The sequence below is a fragment of the Lycium barbarum genome, chromosome 1, assembly GCF_019175385.1.
Source record: "Lycium barbarum isolate Lr01 chromosome 1, ASM1917538v2, whole genome shotgun sequence".
Taxonomy (NCBI): Eukaryota; Viridiplantae; Streptophyta; class Magnoliopsida; order Solanales; family Solanaceae; genus Lycium; species Lycium barbarum.
Window position 1 is genome coordinate 123735045 of NC_083337.1, and position 26033 is coordinate 123761077.

The following is a 26033-nucleotide window of genomic DNA, read 5'->3' on the forward strand; positions in this document are numbered from 1 at the left end:
TGTAATTGAGAAAATAAAGTTGTAAGATGTAAGTGGTGATTGTTGTAAGTGGAATTGGAAGATAAAAAGGTGTGGTGAATATTTATGTTGAGAATTGGAAGTTTTGGTCGGATTATGGTTTTGGTGAAAAGTTTGTATATCGTGTATACCCTGTGAATATTTTGTAGAAACGATATGAAATGCTTCCAAATCGCATGGTAATGATCTTGACTAATGATAAATGTGAGAATGTTGAGATTAGTTTTGGAATGTGAAGTTGAAATGAAAGTTATTGCACTATGTTGGACGGGGAACTAGTTATGCCATATTGTGTGTTTTGTGGCGATTGTTGTTATTGTTATTGTTGTTGATGTTGTTGTTGGGTTGTTTCTGATTGTTCTGGCTAAGTTAGACTCTCAGGGATGTCCAGTTTATAGGGGAAATGCTGCCGAAATTTCGGTAGACAATATGAATTTAAGATTAAAATTCTAGAAGCATATGACTTATATTTGGCAACAATGACCAATTGTAGATTTTGGACGAAGCGGGAGTTGAGTTTGGACGAGCGTAAGGAGCGCAAAAGGTATGTAAATCTATCCCTTTCCTTCTCTTGGCATGTCCTAGATGTACTAGGTCTTGATTTGAGCCTCGGGGATCATTCCGTTCATAGGAATCCGAGTTTGATTTTTGGTACTATTCATTCAATGGAATTGAACTTTAAAGGGTGCGTTTTGTTGGAAAAATGGTTAAACCTCCATAACTTTCACAAATGTAGTCTGATCGCGCCGAAACTTTCATGGATGACTTCACAAGGCCTAATGCACTTAATTTTTGTACGTCCCCTCGACTAGCACCGAGGTGGGCCCACAAGTCCCGAGACCTTTTGTATTGCTCCATTTGACTTAGTCCTGTACGGTAACTAAAGGGAACTTTGGGTTAACGTCCCTAGCTTCTGTAGACGGACTCGAATTGTTTGGAGATAGCCATAGAGGTTTTATGATGAATGATGTCCGTAACGATAATTGGAAGGCATTTAGTTCTCACTACTTTGCATGTGCATACGATTGTTAATCCTTCATGATAAATTGGATTTGTTGAAACTTGGTTGTGGGTTACTAGTGATTTCAAAAAAAAGAAATTTATTATTAAAATTTACTGATTGTTAGTCTCAAGCTAAAGGGAATATAAAGTCGATTTCAAAACCACTCTGAAGGGGGTGCGACATTTTACTATTTATACTTTCCAAAAACCACTCCGAAGGGGGTGCGATATTTTATTATCTAGACTTTCCAAAAAACCACTCCGAAGGGGGTGCGATATTTTATTATCTAGACTTTTCAAAACCACTCCAAAGGGGGTGCGATGGCCTCAGCTCATATCTGAGTGTGCGATGGCCTCAGCTTATGTCCGAGCGTGCTATGGCCTCGGTTGATCACTGAGCGCGCTATGGCCTCGGTTTACGCCTGAGTGTGCTATGGCCTCAGCTTATGTCTGAGTGTGCTAATTTCAAAACCACTCTGAAAGGGGTGCGAAGTTTTGCCACTGCTTTTCATTTACGACCTATCATAATTTATATATTACCATTATTATACCCGAAGAGGCCATCATCATTATTATGCCGGAAGCGGCCGTCCGAAGGGACTATTATGTTATTAAGCCGGAAGCGGCTGCCCGATGGGGCTATTATTGATATTGAGCCGGAAGCGGCTGCCCGAAGGGGATATTATTGACACTGAGTCGGAAGCGGCACGTACGTTGTATCATATTATTTACTTAAAGGAGGTGTTAGATTACATTGCTTGTTTGAAATGTTGGATGGATTGCGATATTTACTTAAGAACTGTTTAAGACTTTACGTATACATTTCTGTTTCTACCAGCGAAGGCTGCAGGAATTGGGTTGATCATGATTACTTCTTCCCTAAATTATGCGATAGATATAATTTATTACCGCTTTACATACTCAGTACATATATCGTACTGACCCCCTTTCTCCGGGGGGCTGCGTTTCATGCCACGCAGGTCCAGGGACGCGACCCGGTGATCCAGCTACTTAGGGGGAGTCAGCATTGGGAGTCAGGCAGCTCCACTTGTTCCGGAAGTTGTTCCTATTTTGGTATATTTTTGTATATATGTCTTGCAGGTCGTATTCCTTAGAAGTCTGCGGACAGCGTGGGTGTCATGGGTACTGTTTGGTTTTTGTCGGTTGCTACATTGTTGTATAGAAGTGGCGTAGGCCTCTTTGGCTCGCCTGGTCCTATGTCATGTATATGTATGTATATATGTAACACGCCTTGGGATGTTTTGAGTAACGTGTTGACTTTGGTATCGTATTTATAACTTTCAGCAAAAAAAAAAACGCCATATTTGGGATCAAGTAACGTAAGTTGGGACATTGGGCAGGGTAAGCTCGATCGCTTGTCATGGCCCTAGTTTGGGTCGTTACAACAACAACATTCATAACTCAATTCAAACTATGTCTCAAAATGTCACTATTCATCATTCATGACCTAGTTGACCACATTTTCTACAATCCATGTATTTTAATTCTCGAATACCTTAAACATCTTGTAAAAATCATGAATCTTACCTTAGAAGTTGTAGGAACAAGCTTTGGTTGATAATACTCTTCTTTGAGCAAAACCCTAGTTTTTCTCCATTTGAATTTCTTGACTTAGATGATCCTTGATGATTCTCTTATCCTTGATTCACTTGTCTTAATGTTATGCATGACTTATAATCCTTGGAAACTCATATAATAAATGTAGAGAGAAGTTTTAGAGAGAAGTGGTGTAATGTTGTAATGAAATAAAATAAGTCTTGATCCTCATATTTAATGAATTGGAAAATCTGTGTTGGGTGAACAGTGGTCGTCCATGGAGGTTTACGGTCCGTATTTCAGTTTACGGACCGTCCCTCATGGTCGTTTTTAAGCTTAAGCAGAACCAGAAACTTTGGCCTGCATGCATGGTGATTTACGACCATGGTTTACGGGTCGTAAATCACTTTACAGTCCGTCCACCAGGTCGTATTTTAGCCATTTCCTAAGCTGGCAGAAAGTTGAAGTTGGACATGCCAGTTTACGACTGTCACACCCCGACTTTACTAGGGTGTGATGGGCACCCGACCCCATATCTGGAGCCGGGCGAACCCGCAGACTCTTGTTACGTATAGAAACCCTTGAATCAGTAAAGAAATAAATACATAGTAAGCTCTCCAATATTTTTTTTTCTTTTGATAAGTAAGCTCTTACATCATGTAAGACTCGTGACATAAAACAGAATAGCATATCGGCTGCTGGAGCCGCTTACAGACTGACAACCCAATACCCATTGCTTTGTCTGCAAAGTGTCTAACATAGAACAGAACATCATAGCATATACTTGGACTTGGCAATTCTCCGGGACAAGTGGAGTTCGCCATCTCCGCTGGAACATCTTTAGTAAGGTCTTCTAATCATCTGGGAGTACCTGCGCGGCATGAAACGCAGCCCCCGAAAAAGAGGGGTCAGTACGATTAATGTACTGAGTATGTAAGGCATGAATAGTGACATAATAAAGGAATATGCAGTATGAATAATAACGGAATAGACATATGGAGCTTATCTTGGAACAGAAGTTACTTGTACATATGAATGCCTTTCTGCGGATGCCATGCATGCTTAGTTTCTTTTTCAGAAAAACGGTGCTTCTTATTTACATGTACAGAAAACAGAACATTTCAGAAAACGGTGTCCTTTATTTACATTCACAGACGCCGAGTACATCAGCTCTCCTACCCCCTCCCCAACAGTGTCCCAACATATTATATATATATCACATATACAGACGCCGTATCTGGCTCTCCCATATCCCGCGTCCGGGCATCCCGCGTCCGGGACGAAATCCAGTTGAATCAGGTGGTGATATAACAGTGGCCCTTCCCCTTTCCCCATATACATATACATATACATATTCACATTCATATACATATGTCATACAATTGGCATGCATGAGAGCCCAAAGAAAGTCATGTGTCCATCGGAGTGACGTAAGGTCGGTGACCTCCGATTACGTTATGGAATAATCATGGTCACTTTGTCTCACCTTGAAGGAACGAGTATTTTAAGGCGAGACTACCAACGGAAAATAGCCTTAAGAGAGAGCATAGAATGAAATCATGGGCATTATATCCGTCAATTCATATGCTTTGAAGTCTTTTAGAACTAGTGTCATAGCTACGGAATAAAATTAAGGTTCAAGAACTAGTATAACACTTTCATATTCACATTGGATTTTTAGCTCAAGGCTCTTAGTCGTGGAATCATTCTTGTCATACTTATCATAGGCATATTCTCTTTTCTGACATCATCGTTATCATTATCGTCATGGAAGTATTCTCGTTGGGATAGGTACAGTACTTGTCATTTGGTAATGGAATAAGGATCGAAGGTTTCTTTTGGATTCAGCTTCAAAGTAAGTCAAGCGGAACAATAAGGTAAATCCGGGAACCAGTGGGCCCACCTCGGATCAAATGAGGCGGCGTACCAAATTTACATATGTTACATGTCATGGCGTTACTTGTGAGGGCTTTAGGGTAGTCGGGTCCTATTTATGCGAGTTCTAGAGGTTTAGGAAATTCTTCCAACATTTTGCACACTTTTTAATTCAATTCTACTGAATGAAAAAAGGGAACCTTTAGGCGCGGATTCTGGAGAATAGAGTTGTCCCCGAGGCTCGTATTCGACCTATTATGTCTAAGACATGCCAAAGAAGGAAGGGTGAAGCCTTACATACCTTTTCCGCTCCTTTTTCTTCTCCAAACTCAAGCTCCAAATTCACCAAAATCTACAAATTGGTCACATTTACCAAACCTTAATTAGAGCATTTAGAAGTGGGATTTTAAAGTAACATTTGTCTGCCGAAATTTCGGCAGCATTTCCCCTGTAAATACATCGTCCCCAAGAATCTATCTTGGCCAATTTCAATCAACAACAATCCGGGAATTCAACCCGGCCAAACTATCAACACAATGCCAACAATCATACCAACAATTTCAATAATTTTACTCAAAACACCTTCTAACATTAATAACTCGTTTCACATAATTCAACGGCGTTTTGTTTAGATTCCAACCAACTACCACAACATAATCCGTAACCTTCCAAATTAAATGAAACATCAATAACACATTTCTTACCTTTAACTTCAAGAACCACATCAACAATCTACACGTCGACGACTTCATTTCAAACTACCAAACCATCATTTTCATCATAGAATCCACATTAACAACAACTAGAATATCAAATAAAATCAATTTACCATAGCTACCAAAACAGCCCCTTAGTCGGCCACAACTACATCATGCATATTTCCATGGATTTTCATTTTTTTTTTCATGCATTACAACAACAACCAACCTACTACATAAATTTAGTTCATTATACTTACATTCAACAACACATACAAGGCCACACACACACCATGCTCGGCTACAATTTCAACATCCCTATTTTCTTATGAATTCTATTCTTTCCCACATACTACAACATACCAAACCATTCATAACACAATCAAGGAGATGAATTCTTACCTTTCCTTCACAACTTCTCAACTTAGCTAAGGTTGGAGTTTTGCACCAAAGAATAATTCTCTTGCTTCAACAATTATACCATGTTGGAGAGCATCTTTGAATTAGTAGAAATACTATGAGAAATAAATTTTTGGGGCAAGATTTTTGGTCTTCTCTTTCTCCTCCTTCTTGGCCGAATTGGCCCCTCCTCTTTCTTCTTCTTCTATATTTGTTTTTCCTTTCTCTACAACTTCTTGATTTAAAAAGATGACCTCTCCTATCTATATATATACTTGGCTTCTTCAAGCATGTGAGAAGCACATGCTCTCTTTATTCATTTTTTTCTTCTTCTTCTAGAGCTTTCATCCTTTTTCTTGAATTCTCTTAAATAAAAGATGACTTACTTGTTTAATTTTAGCCACCACTTCTTTATATATACACTTAGGCCCCTTAAGTAAGAATGTGGACACTTGGCCATCCTTTCTTTCTCTAGAGAATTCCCCCTTTTTTTTTGAATTTTTCTTAGAATAAAAGATGACCTAATATCTTACCATGTACACTTTGGTCCCTCAAGAACTTTCTTGAATGCCTTGTGAAATTTCCATTTTGCCCCTCGACTTTCCTCAATATTACCATTTACCATTTTGAAATTTCTCCTTTTTGCCCTTAACCTTTCTCAATATTTCCGTCCAATAATATTCATAAATGATATTCATAACTAACTTGTGCACAAAAAAAATTTGGAAAATGGTCTCGCCTATAACTTTCCACGACGACTTTGAAATATCCAAACGTGCAAAATACGGGCTATAACAACGACGTCAAGTTTACGTACCGTATCGCACTTTACGGTCCGTATTTTGCACTATACGACCACTGGGCAGTTTTGCCAACTTTCAATTTTTTCTCATTTCTCGACTTTTCATTCTAATCATCCACATCCCTTTACATACATTTCCCATGAAACATTATACACTCGCACTCCTCGCACACATCATTAGTTCATTTACTTGCGTACCAACGGGAAATTTTCCGAGGTGTAACATAGATATAACCTTTGGAAATCATTTTTCTGGCTTTTAGGTAAGAAATAAATCTACCCCTAGGTGCTACTGAATTACCCTCCCATTCTATGACTAGCTCATTAGGAAACTCGAATCTTACAACTTTAGTTCTACAACATACTGTGGCATAACATGAAGCTAACCAGTCCATACCCATGATCACATCAAAGTCTACCATTTCTAATTTTGCTAAATCAGCTATGGTTCTGCGGTGATAGACTAAAACTGGGCAACCCCTATAAATACGTCTAGCTATGACTGATTCCCCAACTGGGGTGGACACCTCAAAGGGTTCATACAATTTTTCAGGTTCAATACCAAATTTCTTAGCAACAAAAGGGGTTACACAAGATAAGATGGATCCTGGGTCAATAAGGGCATATACTTCAAAAGTGAAAACTGTGAGTGTACCTGTGACAACATCTGCTCTATCCTCTGTATCCTGACGACTTGTCAATGCATACAAACGGTTCTGACCACCGCCTGTATTTCCGGACCTTGCCGTTCCACACCCATGCTGGGCCTGATTGTAACGAGGAGCTGCTGAATTTATGGACTGCGTCACATTACCTCCAGTACCCTGTCTGGCTGAGGGACAGTCTTTCTGAAAATGGCCCTTCTGACCACATCTAAAGCAGGAATCAGTACCCATACGACACTCACGTGAGTGTCTCCTGTTACATTTGTTGCATATCAGATGAGTATAAGTCGACTGACCCATACTAGCCTCAGCGTAAGAACTTGATGGCCTGAATTCTGCTTCTTATCATTACGGAACTTGGGGAGTGGGGCACTTGCTGTGGTCGGAGCAGGTCCTGCTGATATGTTCTTAAAGAATTTCCTGTTACCGTTCCTGTTGAACTGTCCGGTAGACTTGACCCTCTTGTTGAACTCCTTGTCTTTCTCTTTATGCAAGGCTTCCTCCTCCTTTAGCCTTGTCTCATTGCCCTGTACGAAAGCAACTATCTTAGAGATGGTCATTCCCCCATTCTGTGCAACAATGTTGACCCCATCATACAAATGGGAATCACGTCCTCCAACAAACCTTCTCACTCTTGCCCTCATATCCGGTACCATATGTGGAGCATGCTTAGCCAGACTGATCAATTCCAAATAGTGGTCCTGAACTGACCTGCCATTCTGCTTAAGCTTTAGAAATTGCTCAGCCTTAGCCTCTCTGACTTCTATTGGCATAAAGTGGTCCAGGAATGCACTTTTGAATTCATCCCATGTAGCATCAGGTGCATCCACACCTCGGGATAATTCTCAAGATTCATACCAGGTGTTAGCAATGCTCTGCAGCTGATGAGCTCCAAAAGTAGCTACTTCGGTTTCCGTAACTGTCATAATCCTGAATATTTTCTGAAGAGCATCGATGTAGTCTTGAGGGTCCTCATCTTTCTTTGTCCCCGTAAAGACTAGGGGATTCATCCTGAGAAAGTCCTTAGTCTTAGAAGACTCTCCATTACCTCCTGAACTTGACCCAGATTCCTGACGTTGGGCCTGAGCTGCTACCAGTTGTGTGAGTATATTGATAGCATTCCTAACATCCCCATCCGAATCACTAGGAGGTGTAACTGTAGGAGCGGTTGGAGCTGCTATCTGAGTCAGAACGGTCTCTTCGCGAGTTGTTTTCGCGGTAGCCCCTTGGTTTGTGGCTGTAGCCTTTCTGGTGTATTTCCTTTTCACAGGCATTTTCTGAAAATACGTACACACACGAATTAGAAAGCCATCCTAAAAGTACTGCTTTAGCTGCACGATCTAGAATATGAAAGAAGTGAGACAATCCTGAATGTCTTGGTGGTCAACTGTTTATATGTATGGGGCCCTCACACATATAAAAGTGACCCCACTGGACACGGTTTCATAGACTCCCTAAAGACACTTGAACCTAGGCTCTGATACCAAGCTTTGTCACGCCTCGAACCATGGCCTGGGCGTAACACGGCACTCGGTGCCTGATTGCATGTGACCGAGCGAACCACATGGCTTGCCGAACTATCATGAGGCATACATGAGCGAAAATATAACGTGAAGTGCATGATGAGCTTTTATAAAATATAGTAAGTCATAATATTAAACATAAATACTTGATTAAGTCATGAATGCGGACAATATCATAAGTGAGCCAAACCGGCTAACCAACTCTGGAAGTCTAACATGACACTTGTCTTGTCTATGAAACCTCTAACATGAGTCTGAAAAACACTTAACATACTTGCTGGGACAAGGCCCCCAGCATACCTTTAGATGCAAAACTAGATAACGAAAGATAATGCCTAAACCCCGAATGAGATGGGGCTCACCAATAAGCTGGTACGTGCAGATCCTAATGGGCAGAGGCATCGTCCTGTAAATCCATACCTGCATCATGAAATGTAGGCCCCAGGGCAATAAAAGGGGACGTCAGCACATTGAATGTACTGGTATGTAAAGCAACTGAAAGAAATAACATGATAAGAACTGAAACTGAAATCCTGGACATGAGCATGAGCATGGGTACATATATATATATATATATATATATATATATATATATATATATATATATATGATATAAGTAAAACATGATAAGTAGGGAGAGCATTTCATAAACCGACATGTGATATCACCACATGGGTACGTGGAGTCTGGTACCTCGCCAGACCAGTAGAGCCCTCATACCTTGCCAGGGTATAAGGTGGTAACGTGCCTGATGGATCCATTCAGTGTAAAATTAAGGTATCGTCCTAACTGGGCGGAGCGATCCTTGTCCTACGGTGGCTACGTAGTTTCAGGCTATCTGAGCCTTCTCGGTAATTCGTGCAACTCCCAAAAATGTGAACATAATATAGTTGGCTAAGAAGCCCATGATTTTCGTGAAATAACTTGTAATCATGATTTCACGAAGTAACTTGTAACATAGCTTGTATCATGGTTTCATGAGATAACTTGTAGCATGGTTTCATGAAATAACTTGTATTTAGCATGTATATTTCTTGTATCATGGCATGAAAGTAATTATATGATTTAATTGCATGAAAACTTGTAGACATATAGGATATTCATGAAATAATCATTCTTAGTAAAAAACATGCATGCAAAGAACCCATGGAATACAAAATATGGGTTTTCATAGATTAAGAACAAATTCTCAATAATCATAATGAGTATCAAGAACACAATGATAGAATAATAGCAATTCAAACATAATATAGTCATAGACATGGACCTAGGGTTATCATGAGCATAGTATAGAATAAAAACCCTAGTTTTGTAAAGTTTCATACTTTATGGATTAGGCGGCATGGGGAAGAACAATGATGTTCCCACACGTAGATAGTAACTCTACATACCTGGTAATGCTCCAAACTTGAATTAAAGACTTTAACTTTGAAGAAGATTTCCAAAATCTTGAATCTTGAACCTTGAGATGTGTTTTCTTGAAAACCCTAGGTTAGGAATGATGATTCTTTTTTAGATTACAAGGATATATATTATAATTGACTTGGAATGATTATAATAGGTTTACCTTAGTGTTCTTGATGATGGGTGAGAATAGAAGGTCGTTCTAGGGCTTGGGGGTGTGAAGAATGAAGTGAAAAAGACTTAAAACGAAGTTTTAAAATTACTGTCGGACCCATTTTACGCCCTATTTTACGGCCCATAAAAGCTTTACGGATCGTATATCCCACCGTAAATCAATTACAGTAATTTGGGCTTTCTGGACGAATTTTACGACCTAAATATACGGCCCGTATATTCCACCGTATATTAGCAGAACACTGTTTTAGTAAAACGGGCATAACGTTTTGTACAGATGTCTGTTTGACCTCCATAATACACCGTTGGAAAGGTATTTCAAAGATCTACAACTTTCAAGAAGGAAAGTTTCGCAAATTCCGTACATATATTTCCGTATACTAATTTTAAATGAGACAAGGTGCAAACTCACTTAAAAACACGCTCCGTAGGGTAGCTTCCGACTTTCCTTTGCTCAAGAACTCTTCTCATGTCTTGATTGGGCTTCAAACACCATTTATACACTACACAAATTGGGTTCATTATACCCCCGTCTCATGAGTCAAATCTTAGCCCGAATGCACGAGGTGTTACACCCCGGGCTGATGATGATATGATGATAAGATCGAGCCTATACAGCTGGGTACTGTATTATATATGTATGTATGAAAATGTTGTTTTTGTTAAAAGTTAAGCTTGTATGACATCTGCCATAAGAGGCATTCAGAGGCACAGATTGATCTCTTTATCTTATGTTGTCTTCAATACTTTCATTAATTTGTTGCTCATGCCTTACATGCTCGGTGCATTATTCAAACTGACGTCCTTTTGTTTGTAGACGCTGCGTTCATGCCCATAGGTAGGCAGGGAGATGGTCCAGACCCCTAGGCTGCTTCATCAGCGATTGTATAGGAGTTCTTTATTTGTTCCGGAGCTGCGGTTCAGCTGGTATTATTCTTTTGTGTACAAATATTGGCATGGCGGGGTTCTGTCCCGTCTTTATGATGTTATGCACTCCATGTAGTGGCTCGTAGACAAATGTGTATAGTTAGATGTTCTGTGACCCTTTTCGGCGCACATTCTATCATATTATTTTGGCAGCGTTGTCGGCTTTTATATATATAGATGTGCATTTTATCTCTTGGACTCATGCCCTTAAAGATTATGATGTTCATGAGTTATCCTTGTGGTCCACCTAGATATGATAATGAGAAGTATGTCAAGAGGTGCTCGGTAGGTTAGCTCCAAGTGCCCGTCACGGCTCTCCGATTGGATCGTGACAGTTAGATTGGCTATACAAGACATTACTATTAATTTCACTCCTTACAAAGAGGATAAGGCTACTTGGATTCCAAATCATGAAGGGAAATTTACAATCTCTTCAGCTTGGAACTTGCGCAAGAAAATAACAGAAGGTGATTGGAATGATAAGAGAGTATGGCACAAAAACATTACTCTCAAAATCAATATTCATTTCTTGAGTGAAGTATAAGGCAAGTTATCCACATGTGACAAGATGGGTAGATTTAAGATGCACAGACCCTCAATTTGCTACAGCTGTACAACTCAAAAAATAGAAACAACAAAACATTTGTTTGGACAAAGTGACTTAGCTCAAGATCTATGGAAAATTTCATCATCTAGGTGTTAAAGTTCAAAACACTTTTGTTACTGGCTGTGCGTCCACCAAACAGTATATGAGGGACCTAGTTGTGTACCAGTTCCCTTATGCAGTGTAGTACAAGAATCAGCACAAGAGTTTTACGTGGAAAACTCCTTGCTCAAGGGAATAAAAACTACGACCTATCCCGGTAGGATATAAACTACACTAACCGAGCAAATTCAGGTCACAACTCAATTGCAAGCTAGATGTTAACTCCCACAAACCCTCACCCTTATAATAACGCTTATGCAACCCTCACACTTGAATACCCCTAGCCAAGCACACTAATACACCTAGACTCACTCCAGCCTAGTGCACCACTCAAAGGCACCCTTTGAGAATTCACCACAGTGACTAACTCTAGCCACACACTAATACAACTAAGCTAACTCTAGCCTCATGCACTACTCAAGAGCTTATGGAAGAAACCTTGAGAATTTAGAACACCTACAAACAACTTCTTTTTATGAAAGAGTAGGTTTACAGTTTAAGAACAAAAGAACAAAGACTCAACAACTTAAGGACCTAAAACATCTTCAGTTCTGGACCTGGTCCTTCGGGTTGTTGAGGCTCTGTTTTTTAGGAACATTTTGAAAGATGGAGACTTGCACTTTGTATGGAGCAATTTTCAGATTGTGCAATAATTCTTTTTTATTTGAGCATGGTGTTATATATGTAGAGGGAAGAGGGTGAGAAGGTAACAACCCATTCTTGCCCTCTGCTGCTGTATTGCTGCTGAAATACTGTACTGCTACAGTGTCGGTAGCTTTATAGCTGTAGAGTTAACTTTTCAATGCTCCAGGGATCTAGTCCCTCATTTAATCTTGAACAGTCTGCAACAACTCTGCTACTGTGCTTTAATACTGTTGCAATGTCAGTAGCTTTTCAACTATTCAGTTGACCAAGCAATAGCCGGGGACCTGATCCCATCTGGTCTCTCTGAAGACGTATCTGGTCCTTCATATATGAACATATACTGCTAGGAACCTAATCTCATCTGGCCCCTCTGAAAACGTATGTGGTCCTTCATATATGGACATATCCTGTAGCTTGTGTAGTGACTGATTGCATCTGGTTCTTCAAGGAGCATGTCAACATACCAATACATGAGATATCAAGAGGAGGCCACATGAAACAAGCGAACCTAATTATATCTTGTTTCTTAAGGTTTGTCAAATTATCAAAACATAAGGTATCATAACTCATCAATTTCCCCCTTTTTGATTATGACAAAGAAACATAATTTGTATTCTCCCTGAGGACCAGATTTCTCACTTGTTCCCGTTTTTCTCACTTGTTCCCCCTAAAGCTCAAACACATGGTTGCATTCTAGTTTCTTAAGTGGATTTTGTCAAATCATCCAAACATAGAATATCATAGCTGAATTTTCCCCCTTTTTGATGATGAACCAAAATCTCCACTTGTTCCCCCTGAGAACCAGACTACTCTTGCAATCACAAACAACAGCAGTATGGAGGACCTGGCTACCCTCACTTGTCCAGCTTACAGACCTTTTGCCCCTTTCATCTTTTCCCCTGTCTTCCACACATGTCTCTCCCACATATATCAATTAGTCCCTTGAGTGAGATGTACGGAGAGAACAAATTGAAGATCGAGTCTCTCTCTGGTTCTTTATAGTTTGACAAGCATCAAAACATGGAGAGTGTCATATCGTATCCTATCAATCATTTCCCCCTTTTTGATGATGACAAACTTAGAGACGCTGTTTACATTTCTCTCTTCCACATTTCTTCACTTTCCGTATTCTTCCTCTTCCCTCTTTTGGCATCATTGAAAAGTAAGTACGATCGCACAAGCAAAAAGAAGTTCAGCAACATTAATTCATGGCCACTTTGGTAACACAACATAAGCAATAATCAATAACAACCAAGTCAAATAATATTTCATAAATCAGAGAAAATGCCCAATGTGATTTTAGCCAAACAAAATATAGCAGTGCCAACAATATAGAATGTGATGGTTAAACTACTATTAGCGCCATAGTTATTAAAAAGGGGTCAACAAGGACGGGATATTCATGAAGGTTTATAAGTAAGGGTTATATTAGGTAGGAGATAGGAGGGAAGGAAATTGACTACTAGGAGGAAGGGTCAATGGATCAGCTTGAGGAGCTTGTTGATCCTCTCATTTGCAACTCGGTGGTCATGGACCAGGTACCTGTTCAATTTCTCCACTTGTGCCTTTAATTTTTCATGCTCTGCTTTCAGTGACTCAAAGGCACCAGTTTCCTTACCTCCCTTTGCACACTTTTGAATGTTAATATATCGAGTCTTAGCTTTCTTTGCCTCTGACTCTATATTCTCAGCATCAGGTTCTTGTGCAGCAACTACTGTAGTACTTACCTGACCTAACTTTTTCACTCTTTTCCTTAAAAGGGATTTTGTAACATCAACATCAGGTCTCTGTGCAACCCTATTGTCTTACCCTTTCCCTTCCTCTTGAGTGAAGTGTCCTCCACTTCCTTTTCTTCATTATTCACTTCCACTACATCAACTAGTCCCATTTTCTTTTTACTTACCCAAGTCCCTTACCAGTTTCCCTTTTTTATATATATATATTCCCCTTGTGTAAAGGCACGTGTTGTAGTCCCCCTTTGTCCATTATATCAATTTCAGCTCAGATCCAGACACAATTTCAGATATAGGTGAGTCTGATGTGTGTATAAGAGATTTTAGGGTGACTTTGAAGTGTTTGGTTCGGATAGATTTGGGGATAAGGGAAGGAAGAACTGAGTTTTGATAGAGTTTAGAGGTTACAGACAGGAAAGCATTTTAATGACATGGCTCTCTAGGAAATTCAAAAGCACACAAGCATTGATGAGACTACTAGCCTGAGTCACAAGAACCAGGTTCGTGGACAAGTTTTGAAACTGAAGGCAAAGTCTTTGAAGAGTGCAATGTCACTTATCCTTGTATTATCTTGAGATTGATATGTGCATACCACTTTTGTTAACATAGCCAATTATTGAGGGAACTTGTGGAAGGGATATTTGTTGAGCTTGATCAAACCCAACTCCAAGCGATTTCTTTCTAGGTGCTCCCTGCTTAGTGCCTTAGTGAAGATGTCTACTACCTGGTCCTCTATCTTGCAGAATCAGCTTACAACAAATAGAGTGATAGAGGGACTAGGTTCCTTCAAGTTTGATCCATCATTGACATATTCAGAGGCCTGATGTCCACTTCTTTGTTGCAGCAAAGAAGTGTTTTACTTCTTTGTCCAGCATTAGGAGTGCTTGATAAAACATCAGCTGTTCAACTTCGAGTGGGGTAATGGAGGGACCAGGTTCCTCTATGCCTTCTGGAGATTCTGTTGCCTCTTCTATATTGCAGGGCCCAGCTTCCTCTGTGCCACATTTCAGTTCATGTGAGGGTGTCTTACCAAGGTTTTCCACAGCCATATGTGTGTGTGTGTGTATATATATATATATATATATATATATATATATATATATATATATATATATATATATATATATATATATATATATATATATATATATATATATATATATATCATTTTTTGACTGCCGCTTGTCACTCCAGCCTTCTTCCTTTTTCGGGGACCAGGTCGCTCGACTCGAGGTTTCTTCTTAATCTTTGGACCTACCATAAAATGATGAGACCAAAATCCATAGGTATTTTCTAACCGCGCTCTGTCAAATTATAGTAAAGTTTAAGATATCGTCTCACATAGATTGGAACCACCTATGCTCAAGATTTGTATTATCTTTGTTACTATTTGACAGAATAAAATTTGATGAAAGGTGAGTTTGGTAATATAAATTACGTAATTAAGACAAACCACTTCCGGAAGATTTATACCTAAAAAAGAGTCGGGAATCGTTGAATTCACTTGATAAAATTATTATAATAAAACCTCAGTTTTCACATGTTTTTCTCTAAAGAATAATTGCTTATTGCTAATTCAATTAAATGTTGCTCTCTAAGAAATAAAGAATTAATTAACAATCCGTGAAGTTATGTCAATTAATTGATTTATTACTAGTGACGATTAAACCAAAATACTTTTCCTACTAGGATTCTGCTACATAAGTAAAGACATGTTGCAATTAGCCTTTCAAATCAATAAAGTTATTTGAGTCAATCCCTCCCTGAGAATTAGGAGCGAAAGAAATAAAATAAAGACAATTTAAATCAATGAACTTATTTGAGTTAATCCCTCCGTGAGTATTAGGACTGGATGAAATAATATAAAGATTTGGAATAATAATACTAAAAATTACTCTCACTCTTCTATTATACTCATTGATTCTTATATATTAATTTTGCTCCACGAGAATTACAAAACTAATATAAGAATAACTTAGAGATAAAATATGTAGACGTGATAATAATTAATTGAAATTATCATTCTAGCATAGTTTGAAATATAATTTAAAATTTTCAAATCAAGAATGTATTAAAACTAACATAGTACTATAATTTACCAAGCTTCGTCAACTATCCCAACAGAAAAAAGATTACTCCATTATGGAGTAAGAAAAACTAAATAGAAATTTAAAAGACTAATAAAATGCTTTTACTACAAGAAAGAGCCAAGAGAGACATCAAGACTAGTTCTTGTGTCCTCTTCCATTAGATACAAAGTGGATGATTTTCCGTACAAACATGTGCATATTTATAGAAAAACTTTTATGGATGTCTAACATGTTTCATAACGGTTTTCAACATCCTCCAAGACGGTTTTCAACATATTCCAAAATTGTTTTCAATATGCTCCAAGACGGTTTTCAACATGTTCCAAAACTGTTTTCAATTTATCATGATGAATTCAATATATCTTGACACTTTGGTGAGAATTTGACATGGCAAATATATCATTTAAGATTGGTGAGAAATTCAAAGGCCTGGGTGAGGAATTCCATGACTTTGTCTTTATTGCCCTTATGTAGTCTTTCATGAATTTGTCATGAATGCATCTTTCTTCCTTGACTTTTAGCTTCTTTCTCTCTTTTTCTCGTTTTTCATGCATTCTTCTTCCTACAAGATTTGTTAGAAAATATAGGAGAATTGAATATATTTATTCATGTTTTTGTTTAATAATGCTATTTATATATATATATATATATATATATATATATATATATATATATATATATATATATATATGAAAATACATGAATAATTTATATTCATCACAAAACCAGCCTCACAGCTCTTCATAGGAACATAAGGGCCATCACAAATGATGTCCCACTGCTTAGATCCCCAGCCATGATAGAGTAATGCCTTCTTCTCTTCCACCATCCATAGTATTCTCTATTGGATCTTGGTGGTCTTATGATAGATTCTTATTTCTCTAGGTTTGGTGAACTAGCCATGATGGAGATCCTTTCTAGGTGTTAACCGTTTAGAAAGAACCTACTCTGATACCAATTGTTACAGGTTGTGCGTCCACCAAAAAGTATATGAGGGACCTTGTGGTGTACCAGTTCCTTTATGCAATGTAATACAAGAATTGACATAAGATTTTTACATGGAAACTCCTTGCTCAAGAGATTAAAAATAACGACCTGCCCTAGTAGGATTTCAACTCCACTAACCGAGCAAACTCAGGTTATAACTCTATTGCAAGCTAGAAGTTAACTTCCATAGCCCCTCACCCTTACAATAATGATTATGCCACCCTTACACTTGGCTACCCCTAGCCAAGCACACTAATACATCTAGACTCACTCTAGCCTAGTGTACCACTCAAAGGCACCCTTTGAGAATTAACCACAGTGACTAACTCTAGCCACACATTAATACAACTAGGCTAACTCTAGCCTAGTGTACCACTCAAGAGCTTGTGGAAGAAACTTTAAGAATTTAGAACACCTATAAACAACTTCTTTTTATGGAAGATTAGGTTTACAGTTTAAGCACACAAGAACAAAGAATCAACAACCTAAGGACCTAAAACATCTTCGATTGACCTGGTCCTTCGGGTTGCTGAGGCTCTATTCTTGAGGAACACCTTGAAAGGTAGAGACTTGCACTTTGTATGGAGCAATTTTTGGATTGTGCAAGAATGCTTCTTCATTTGAGCATCGTGTTGTATATGTAGAGGGAAGGGGATGAGAAGGTGACAGCTCATACTGGTCTTCTACTGATACATTGCTGTACTACTACAGTGTCGACAGCTTTACAGCTGTAAAATTGACTTTTCAACGCTCTAGGGACCTGGTCCCTCATCTGTTCTTGAACGGGTTGCAACAACTCTGCTGTTATGTTGCTACACTGCTGCAATGTCAGTAGCTTTTCAGTTGCTCAATTAACCAAGCAATAGCGGAGGACCTGATCCCATCTGGTCCCTCTAAGGACATATCTGGTCTTTCATTTATAAATATATCATGCTAGGAACGGGATCTCATCTAGTCCCTTTGAAAATGTATCTGGTCCTTTATATATGAACATATCCTGCAGCTTGTGTAGTGACTAATTGCATCTGATTCTTTAAAGAGCATGTCAACATAGCAGTACATAAGATATCAAGAGGAGGCCAAATGCAACAGGTGAACCTGATCGTATCTGATTTCTTAACGTTTATCAAATCATCAAAACATAAGGTATCATAACTCATCAACTCCTTTAAGACAAATCATGATGAATTGCTGGAACCTTCAGGCTATGAATCCAGTAGCTAAGCTTGTAAAAGGGATCTTACCTCAAATTGTTTGTTGGGAAATATGGAAGGCAAGGTGTAACATCAGGTTCAGCTTTATTAATTTCAACAGCAATCACTCGGCGAAGAACATAACTTCTCAGTTATTACAGATCATCAATAATCAGTTTCCACTTATCAGCAAGGAAACAGATTGGCACACTATCAGTAATAAACTGAGCAACAACTACACTAAGAAGAGCATCAAATTTGTCAAATGGTATCCAACTCCTCCTAGCTTCATCAAACTTAATAGTGATGGAAGTTGTAGAAGAGATGATTGTGGAGGTGGAAGAGTTATCAAAATAGACAAGGGAAAAATTATATTTGCGTATAGGATCAACTTAGGTAAGGGCACAAATAATTGGGCTGAAGCAAGAGCTTTGCAGTATGGTGTGGAATGGCGCTTAACCAATGGGTGGAACAAGATCATTATTGAAGCTGATTCATTACTACTAGTTTTGGCTATCCAAGGGAAGATCAAATCTCCTTGGAATATCATTGAAATAGTTAGTTGGATACAAAAGATACTTATTCAACATCAAATGCAAATCAGACATTGTCTAAGGGAAGCAAACTAAGTTGCAGACAAGTTTGCTTAGTTAAGTCACACTATCAATGACACCAAGAGCTACGGTAATTATCAATATCTTCCTAAACTATTCAAAGGTATTATCAACATTGATATACGGGGCCTACCTAACATCAGAACAAGACACCAAAACAACTCTATATTTTACTTTGATCCTCTTTGAGCTACTGTATATAGGATTGTTGTAGGATAGTTGGCATTAGAAGAACAATTGTAATACAGATTCCATTTATCACTAATTAAAAATAAGTGGTAGATGGAATATGTACATAGGTATCATGTATCATATAGTTATTGTCCTCAGTTTAGACAGATTCCCCCCACGCTTAGGAGCATGAATCATTTAGTTCATGTAGGCTATTGTACATATTCATGCATAAAAACTGAAAATGTCCAGTTTTCATATTCATAGAGGTAAGGTTTAAGCCCTCCCCTCAATGTATTCTTTTGCTTAATTCATAAAGTACCACCCAGGTTCATATATATATATATATATATATATATATATATATATATATATATATATTGAGTGAGATGTGACTGGTTTCTCAAGATTTAACACCAAATCTGAAATCCAGTCCTACCTTCGAAGGATCTCCTGGAACATCACCTGTGGATGGAAAAATTACTTGATCTAACCGGACTCCACACTCAATTCAGCTAATTTTGCAATTCTTTGCTTCGTCCACTCATTGAGCTTTGAAATCAATGAAGAATATATGATACCATGATAAAAACGCTTAATTGCATAACTTACTCAACTAACTATAATTAAGTTATGTCCACCTTGGATCCACTGGACCCCTTCCTACACTATGTTTGATATTTCGACAATAAGTTACAAAGATAAGAAGATAAATAGTCATACGAATATAAAAATGTTAATTTGAAGTGTCTGATCATTTCATTTAAGAATTTAACCTATTAGAGAAATTATAATTTTATCTATTTAATCGTATTTTTTCAATACGTCCTCCCTCCACATGCAAGTCTGATTTTTTTTTTCATGTGCCAAATATGTATGTGTATATATATATATATAATTGTTTTTCTATTCTTGGAAATCTATGACATTTGAATCCAAAATTTCAATATATTTTATATCATAATGAAGTATCTTTGGAAAGGAATCCTAGGATGCATGTAAGTTATGATAGATTTCAGCTTTGAATCAAATTATAAAGTTGGTATATACTGGGCGCCGCCTTCAGAGCATATTCATACTTTAGATTTTATCTATATACTTTTATCTTATAACAAAAAAGTCTTTAGAATTTATGGAATTTCCCAAAGCATTCCATCATCGAATGCCGTTACAGAATTTGATCAGTAATGGAATCTTTATTCCCACATGCCCTTGACGTCTTTCTATCTATTTTTATAACTCCCAAAAGAAAATCAAAAGATGACTTTTGTAGTTTTTTTTCGTTTGCTAAATGCCAACAAGTATGCCGGAGCACATAGCTAACTTAGTTTGCTTTGTATGAATTATCTATCTTATATATACTATATGTATATGTGTGCTCGCGCGTGTATATTCATTCTAGAGTCATGTTCCACAAGTAAATCTTAGGGATTGTATAAGTTATTCTGCGATTATGTCAGTTGACTGTTGAACATGTGATTGTATCTAATAAAAATGTTATTATTGCATTATAAGTGTATATAACTTAAGTCTGTTTCTCTTTAGTTTCCTTCAAGTTCTATATGTTCATTCAGTTATCCATGGAAAACATTAATTTGAGCATTTGAGTTTTGACTCCGAGTTTATTAGGATTCTCACTTAAACTCTTATCCGAGAAGACCAGGCTCTGAATTGATAGAGTTTCACAATAAAAACCACTCAATGAAACCCTTCTAGAAAATGAATAATCGCAGCGGATCGTCGGTGTTGTTGATCTGAAGAGGAGAAATGGTTTTACAATGCTATTGGGCTCAGTTGGCTGGGCCGTAGTTGTAAATAACAATTTCCCTTTTATTTTAGCAGTTGTAGAAAGAGCTCCTAAAGCTGGCCTATTTCATGGCCTAGCCGTGTCTAGCCTCTATTTGTGTTTTTCCCTGATATTTCTTGCCTAGGTGTCTTTCTATTATTAGTCTAGTACAAAAATCTAGCTGGAGAGGGAAGAGAACGTTTATATATATATATATATATATATATATATATATATATATATATTCTGTAGTAGTCATTGTAATAGGTATCTTATGAATGAAAAACCCCTATATGATATTTTCTACATTTTTCTTCTTGTTCTTTATAGTTTTCAGTAGCTGTTTTGCTACATTTGGTATCCAGAGTCAAGCTTTCCAGAGGCCTTTATCACGGTGGAAACGCAGCAAAAAAAAAAAAAAAAACCTCCTAATGAGGAGTGGGAAAAGCTGGAAAATCAGGTACAAAGCTTCATCAACGACTCTTATAAACGTATGGAAGTGCTAGAAGTAAAGCAACATCAACTGAATGTCGAAACATCAAAGAAACTTGAAGAAAACGCTCGTCGCTTGGATGTATTGTTGAGCCATATAGAATCTGATAGAAGGTTGGAAACAACAACATCAAACAGATCTCCTGCAGGCCTTGCTATGGGTAACTCTCCTAACGAAAGAGGAGAATCATCAGTGGTGAGTAACTTTAGAGAAACCTTTTCTCCAGCTCTTTCTCTGATAACCCCTATATCTTTCATAGTTGGTAGAGGTATTGTCATGCCCCACCTAAGGGAACGTGCAGGCACCTACCATTTCCCACCTCGGTAGGTGAACCCTTTCCCAAATCATTGATTCAACCACAATAAAGAAATCAAGACAATCGAATATAAGTCTCAAACATAGATAATAATAAGGATAAGTGAATAAGTGAGGAAAATAATACAACAATCCCAATGAATTCGGTCTAAGGCCGTACAAGAGCCACTGCTACAAATACTACAAGTCTGAATATGAATACATGTCAAAAAATGGAATACTGTCTCAGAATATCAAAATAAGACAAGTAGCTAATAAGAGGCATCCGAGTAGCGAATCCATCCAAGTGCTTACCCTGGAATGCTTGTCAGACGGCCTCGGGACTCAGTCATGAAGCGCAGAAGTCAATCCGGTCATAAACTCTGCACCCAGAAAGAATGCAACAAGGTAAAATCAGTACAACAACACATACTGAGTAGGCATCATAGGCCGACAACAGTTAGAAAATCATATATATAAGAAAGAGACTGAAAAAGTAGGCATGCTCACAATCAGATAAAACTCAACACAGTCCAAATATCGAATCCAGTACCGAATCACCAAGTCTAGTAAAGCACCTCAAATTCCACCATAAGTTCGAAACACAATCTCAAGAACTACTATCAAGTACATGTATCACCAAAGATCAACCAACAAGTCCAAAGCAATGCCATAAATATATATGAGATGAATCCAATGTAAATGCAATGATACACACACACTTCGGGCGGAATATCTCGTCGTCTCTCTATAATTACCATTCGTTATAACAACACTTCACTATAACGGCCTGATTTTCTCTTGAATCGAGTTTTCATGTTATTTTTTACTTCTCTATAACAGTATTCTACCTGTAACAGCAATGACATTCTTTATAGCGATACTCTATTTGTAAAATTACCTCTTTATAACAATCATACTCAAATATTGCCTGATAATTTTTTTAAAAAAATGTATTATGTATAAGAATAAAATATTAAAATATTTATGGTAATCATCATTAATGTCGTGTACATAGAAAATTTCAAGAGACATCGGATGCAGAAGGTGACAACGAAAGTATTGATGAAGAGCCTTAACCTATTGCTACTTGGGGTGAGATAGAACAGTCAACTATTGAGCTCTTTTTGCTAAAAGTTTGGACAAAATTCTTTGTTAATTGAAGTGTTATATTATTGATAAGAGAATGGAATTTACGAAATAACCTAGCTACAATTGTAGAACTCTTACGTCAACCTTGAAATATTTAAATGCTCAATTAATTTTAAATGCGTATGTTCCTTAGATTTTATTTATTTATTGGTATGGTACAACTAGTTATGGATTTATTTAGTAATTTATTAGTCTTTTTAATTTTTAATTAATGAGGTGTAAAAGTCAATTGAGATTTTAAAATTAACAAGTATATTATTTTCGTTTATGACCTAAAAAGTATAGAAAAAATAGTTATTTGCGTACTTTTGCTTATAACAGCTAAATGAGATCTAAACATCAAATGACAGTATACATATATAACAGAACCAGACTATAACAGCCATGGAATTCTCGAACAAACGCTGCCATTATAGAGAGGTTTGACTGTATATAAGAAAGAGACTGAAAAAATTAGGCATGCTCATAATTAGATAAAACTCATCACAGTCCAAATATCAAATCTAGTATCAATAACCAAGTCTAGTAAATCACCTAAAATTACACTATCAGTCCGAAATACAATCTCAAGAACTACAATCAAGTACACGTATCAACAAAGATCAAACAACAAGTCCAAAGCAATGCCATCAACAAATATGAGATGAATGCAATGCTAATGCAATGATACACACACGCTTCGGGCGGAATATCTCATTGCCTCGACATTCATGACCCATGGGGGATCGCTAAATCTATGTACCTATTACGGAATGCACAGCCTAATCCAATAGTCAGTGTTGCAGTATGTGCAACCTGATCCAAGTAAGTATTGTAGTGTGCAACCCGATCCCAAATATATATAAATGAGCGAATGCATGATAACAATGCCACCAAGAATATATGAATCAATGGTGCCACACATGGACATAAATCTCACTCACAATATCAATATCATAACACTTCTTTCCTTCCCAACAACCTCAATCATGATAAATATGCTTTCAAACACATAAGTAATCACTAAGCATTATCTCTAGAAACAATCACGTGATGACAAGCCAACAACTTACAAATAATCAACAACTTAAATGAACACAATAAGGCTACAAGCCAAGTCAACAATAGTACTATCCTAAATATTCCATCCCGACTTCATACCCAAAGGTTTACATGCTTTCTCCAACAATCACTAACTGCACATATGATCTGCTAACCGAAGTCTAACCCAAAAGGTAAGCCATAACCTACCTGAAAAGTCGAGCAGGAGCCACGAACTGTCACACCTTGCCCTTGCCCTTTCGTAGCACCTCCAAGTACTCAAAGTCTACTCATACCCGAACTCTATATTAAAAACCACGAATAATGACACCTATATTGCTATACTTCTAGTTAGGTCAAATTCTAACCCAAGAAAATTGGGGGAAACGGGAAATTGAAAGATGGAACATGCAATTCAGGTTCAAGGTGACCAAACCTATTAATCATTTGCTAAAACAACTCAAGATTAAGCCTAATTCGGATTTAAAGCAAAACCCCCGAAATTTGGGTATGAACCCTAATTCTTCAATCCTCAAATTAACTATTAATAATGGAAGAAATAAGCTTAACAACAAGGAATTCATTAAATTCTAGGGTTATACTAGTCAATTTCACCACCAATTTTCATTTTACAAGTCTAAACCCATTTCAAGAATTTTAACACAAGACTCATCATCTCTATCTAGATTCTGGTGATTCTAAGCATGGAATAGGGATCTAGAAAGGCAAATGATGAAGGCTAGGGTCATAGATCTCACCTCCAAGAAGATTCAGTCCACAAGTTGCTCTATTCCTCCAAGAGTTCATAGAATAGTGATGACAAGAAGTGATAGGGTTTAAGGGTTTTAACTTGAGAAAAGAAAATAATTCTACCCGACTACAGCTGCAACGATTATAGTACCGTTGCAGCGCCTACACAAGAATCATAAAGTTCTGATTTTGACCAATCTCCACCCGAAATTCGACTATCACCTGAGACCCTACCGATACAAAACAAACATGTAAACACACATAAAAAACGCGCTGCGAACTCATCCGTGGCCTTGGATTTCCCAACAGAGGTCTAATTGACCAAGTCAACCCCCAATGACCTAAATCTAAGTTCCCACACCAAGCTCCAAAATGTTCCCAATTGCTTTGGGAACCGAACTGAACACACTACCTAGTTATAAATGACTGTCTGGACCTCTCAAAATCAACGGAATTCTGAAAAAGGTCCGTTTATTCAAAAGTCAACTTTGAGTCAAACGAATTCCACTTTGAGGCTCAAACATCCAAAAGTCACTCTAAAACCCGCTCGATAAGCTAGGGAAATAGTCGACAGGGGTAAAAGAGTCATTAACACTATAATGACCAATCAGGCCGTTACATCAGATACTAATTAAACAACCGTTCGTCCTCAAGTGATAAGGAGCAGAAATGGGGAAAGGTACCTAATTCAACAAACAACTGGGGATATCTCTCATGCATATTGGACTCGGTCTCCCAAGTAGCCTCCTCGACGAGACGACTTGAACCTTGACCGAAGCAATCTCTTTCGACCTCAGCTTCCTAACCTGCCTATCTAGAATCACTATAGGTTCCTTCTCATAATACAGATTCTCATCAAGCAACACAAAACCCCAACGAACTATATAAGAACCATCAGCATGATACTTCTTCAGCATGGACATGTGGAAAATCGGATGAACACCTGACAGGCCCGGTAGCAATGCCAACTCATAAGCAATATCTCTAACTGTACGGAGAACCTCAAATGGGCCAAGGTACCTCGGGCTCAACTTCCCCCGCTTCCTAAATTGCATAACACCCTTTATGGGTGAGATCTTCAGAAGCACCTGCTCGCCCACTCCAAACTCTAAGTCCCAAACCTTCTGGTCTGCATACATCTTCTGTCGACTTTGAGTTGTTAGAAGCTTTTCCTGAATAAGCTTCACCCTGTCCACAGACTCTCTCAACAAATCTATGCCCCACTGGCGAAACTCAAAAGCATCAAATGACCCAATAGGATAATGGCACCTCCTACTATACAAAGCCTTGAACGACGCCATATTAATACTCGAATGGTAGCTATTATTGTACATGAACTCTGCTAAGGGAAAGAA